The sequence below is a fragment of the Diceros bicornis genome, chromosome 29 (genome assembly GCF_020826845.1).
Source record: "Diceros bicornis minor isolate mBicDic1 chromosome 29, mDicBic1.mat.cur, whole genome shotgun sequence".
Taxonomy (NCBI): Eukaryota; Metazoa; Chordata; class Mammalia; order Perissodactyla; family Rhinocerotidae; genus Diceros; species Diceros bicornis.
The window spans coordinates 41,470,231-41,474,431 of NC_080768.1; the positions used below are offsets into that span (position 1 = coordinate 41,470,231).

Sequence of the window (4,201 nt, forward strand, 5' to 3'; positions counted from 1 at the left end):
ATATTCTATACACAGTGTACTCATTCTGCCATCATTTCTTTGCTTTCTTTCATTGAAAATCTAGTAATATACTGCTCTCTGAATGATAATAGACATGAGCTCTGAGCATCTCCAGGAAGCCACCTTCCACAGGTCTCCTCATTACATGTGAACACCAGCCCAGGAGAGCTTGAGGTGTAGGATGATTGCAGAGTGTTTTAGTGAGAAGAATGCTGAAATGTAGTGAAGAGTTTTGGATTCTAGTCCCCAGTTCTCCTATTTGGTACCTTCATGATCCTGGGGCTCAGGTAAAAAATGTTTACTGTGCTGAGCCCCATTCTAGCCTCCAAGAATACACTAAAACCAGGACAGACCTAAGGGCATATACTCTTTTTTTTCCCAAGAAACACCAGGTGCCTTGCAGACTTTGGCTCCAGTTCTCACAACAACCCTGTGACGTGGGTGTTAACATTCTCAGTCTACAGATGAGAACCAGAGGCACAGCGAGAGTGGCTTGCTTGTAATGGCAGAGACAGACCACTAGACCCACAGCTACCTGATGACTGGGCATGCTGCCTCATCTATGAGACAGGTGACAGGTACCCCCTTCATCTTGTACACAAGCCACCCCCCTGATTCCGGAGTCTTCACATGGAAACCCTGGGAAGCCAGTGCCTCCTGTCCACTTGCACAGCCCCATTTTGTCCTCCATCCCCAAGTTCTGAACAGGTCAGGCTGTACTGGCAACAGAACTGGCCCAATCATATCTGACCTCAGTCTCAGTGACCCCTGGGACACTACCAGGCAAGAGAAGTGGCCCAGGGGCTGGCCCAGAGGTTGTTAGGGTGAGACCCAAGCTGAAATCTCTGCCCCCGCCCCCTCCATGGCAAGGGCATCGTTGCGTTGGCACAGCTTCCTGGGCTGGGGGATAAGGAACCAGGAAACCATCCAGTTCCTTAGCGAGTCAGAAGCCTCCTTCCTCCAGGAAAGGGAAACATTTGGTTCACGGCTGAAGTGACTAAAGCACAGATGGGCCGCAGGTGTCCCCTCGCTCCCCCTCCAGGGAGACACGTATGAGAATGCGGGTCCTACGGACTCCCCGACCCCCATGGCCTCCTTCAACCACATTGTTATAGCTAGAGAGAAGGGGCTCTGTTCCAGGGCTTCTTTACAGATTCATAAGGCAAAGGCGAGCAGACTGAAAATAGGAAATGAGGCAGGTAGCAAGGGGAGGTCGAGCCATTCTCCCCTCTTTGTGCCTCATTGCCTTTCCTGAGGCTGGTGGTAGCACAGCATTAGGCCCCAACATAGCACTGCCAGGAGCTGCCCCAGGAGCTGGAGGAGCAAGGTCGCACTAGGTTTACAACTGCTGAGTCCCATCCCGAGGTGGCTGTAGTCAGATGGGGGAGGCAGGAGACGAGCCCCTTTCCTGGAGAGGGGCAGGGCTGCTCCACACTTGTTTGATCACATGCCCAGCTGGGCTAAAGATCTCACTTGTGCCGAGAGATTGAAGAAATGACCTGGAGACGGCGGGCGAGACATATAGATTTATTGGGACTTACGTACAGGGAGAGTCCAGGGGCGGCCGGCTGGACAGAAATGGACACCGCTCCTGCCCCCTGAGAGAAGCTTGCTTAAGTAGGCAGAGGAACAAAGGCTGCGTGCTTAAGGGTGACGGTCCCTGTATGACCTGCGTTCCAAGGACCAGAGCCCCCCGGAAGGCCTCCGTGTTCCCTCAGACTGCCATGGTCTCTGTGCTAACTCTCCCGTGAGAAAGAGCTGGGTGGGCCAAGCCCAGGACTGTCATCATCACGACTCCTAGTGCAGCCCAGACAAGGAGCCTCAAGGATGCCTGGCTGCTGTGAAGCACATAGGCCCTGTTCGAGCAGGGCCCCACAACACTGAACGTGGAGCAGAGGTCAAGAGTGGGACCTAACAAAGCTGGAGTAGGCAGAGCTCTGGCTGGGCCTGGGGGACACTCAGCCCCACCATCTGCAGGTTCTGTCCATGACCCAGTTGGTACTTGGCCAGACAGTCAGTCCAAGGAGCCTTGGCACGCCTGACAGTCCTTCATGTCCTCAGAGTAGTCGTCGATCCGGATGGTCATGGTGTGGAAGTGGAACTTCCCCTGCACGTGGGCACTGACCACCTTCAGAACAGCCTGGGCGGCTGCGTTCTGAGTGATGGTGAGGTGGACAGATAGCACCGGCTGGGCCACTGTCAGCACCCAAATATGCCGCGTGTGCAAGACTTCCACCCCCTCCATCAACAGCAGTAGATCCCATATAGCCGTGAAGCCCACGCCTTTGGAGGTCCCTTCCATCAGCACCAGGTTCACATCTCTCAGGATGGTCAAAGTTGTCCCTAGGACCAGGATAGAGAAGAGAAAGGTGCAGATGGGGTCTACATACTTTGGCTTGAAGTATAAAATATAGGCTGCCACCAGGACACACGAGCTCTGCAGAAAGCAGAGATAAAGGCAGCTCTGTCACTGGGGTTCTCTGGTTGTGGACTGGTGGCATGGCTGTGCCCATGGCTGTGGCTGTGCCATAGCCAGACTGGTGAAGAATCAACCCCGTTACAATGTTCACCACCACAGCACAGCCCGATGTGACCAGCACGTGATCCCCCATCTCCTAGTCCCAGAGATCAGCTGCTCCACTGCCAGATATTGAAAATATTACAAGTGGAATTCACATGTTATTGGAGCTTATAAAAGGGAGTCCTGTGGGCTGTGTTTTACAGGCTCCTATAAATTTTGGCTTTCAGCATACCTTTCTCCTTTTTATAAGAGCATCTTGATTTTTCCTTTAGACATCCACCCCTACTGCACTCGCCTTCTAAGTCAGGCTGGACCACAAAAGCGGGTCAGGGTTTGAAAGTGGGTGTGAGGTTGCTTTTACTTGATTTATAGCAAACTCATAAACCAACAGTGGAAAGGACATACATAAGATCAAGGATACAGGTGAGCGGATGCAGCTCTCCACAGCCTCATGGAGCTGTGCCCAAAGCTGGATTTCAACATGCTTGCCGAAGTGAGGAATCCACTAGATCAGAAGAGCTAGTCCAGGTGATTCCTAACTTCATATGGAGAGAAGAAAAACATGAGAATTGCCCAAAAGTTCTACAAAAGAAGAGCAGTGAGTGGGGACTAGCCCTACTAAATTGAGAAACAGTAAACTCTTGGTAATAAAACCACGAGGTATCAGTGCGTGAACAGGGATCAGAGCAGACCTCTAGGACATAATAGTTCCAAAAGTTTGTTATATATGTGGGGGAGGTGTGGGGAGACAGGCACTCTTAAACATCAGTGGTGAGAGGGTAAATTGGTGCCAGCCTTACGAAGGGCCATTTGGCTTTGAAAGTTACAAATGCATATTTCTTGTCCCACAACAATTCCAATTCTAGAATCTTTTTCTATAATAATACTAGTGCATATATAAAATAACATATGTTGATGGTTTTTCCTTGCATCATTGTTTACAGTAGCAGAATATTGAAAGCAATCCAAATGTCCCGCCATAGGGACTGGCTGAATAAATCATGGCACATGTATACAATGGCTCGTTTATATATATAAAAAGAACAAGTAGGCTCTTTATGTATGGATGGGGAACAATCTCCAGAATATATTGCTGAGTGAAAAGAAGCAAGGCACAGGAGGATGTGTAGAGTATGGTATTAATTATTTTAAAAGAGAAGGGGAAGAAAAAATATATCAATCTGCTCCTATATACATAATGGTTCTCTAAAAGAAAAAAACAAGAGCTGTGCGTGTGGTGGGGGTGGGGAAGATTGGGGCATATGTTGAGGAGTGGGAGGGAGATATCCATTTTTAAAATACTTTTCGGTGTTTGAATCATGTGAATGTATTACCTATTCACAAAATTAAATTGAAGCACCTATGCCAAATGGTGCCAAATTTATAAAGAAAATGTGGAGATGTAATTTGTCCTTGATCTAGAATTTGCTTTTTGGGCAAGTTTCATTTCAAACCATGTGTTTTCAGACAGTCCGTCTTTCCAGAATTATTTTGACATCTACTTTGGAATTGTAGCCGCTCATAGATCTATTTTGTAGCCCCTGTAGCACACATTTCCCAGAAGGAGGAACTGGTATCGATGTGCCTCATCGTGAGCGTGGCCCATCCAGCCAGCAGCAGCTGAGGGATGGGCATCACTCCTGAACGCTGACGCGAGCTCAGAGACGCTCACGTGAGGAT

The 4,201-nt window shown here is 49.3% G+C and overlaps 1 pseudogene; it reads right to left on the minus strand.

Moving 5' to 3' along the window:
* Positions 1-1,997: 1,997 nt before the first annotated feature.
* On the minus strand, positions 1,998-2,650 carry LOC131394102 (proton-coupled zinc antiporter SLC30A2-like; annotated as a pseudogene).
* Positions 2,651-4,201: the final 1,551 nt, after the last annotated feature.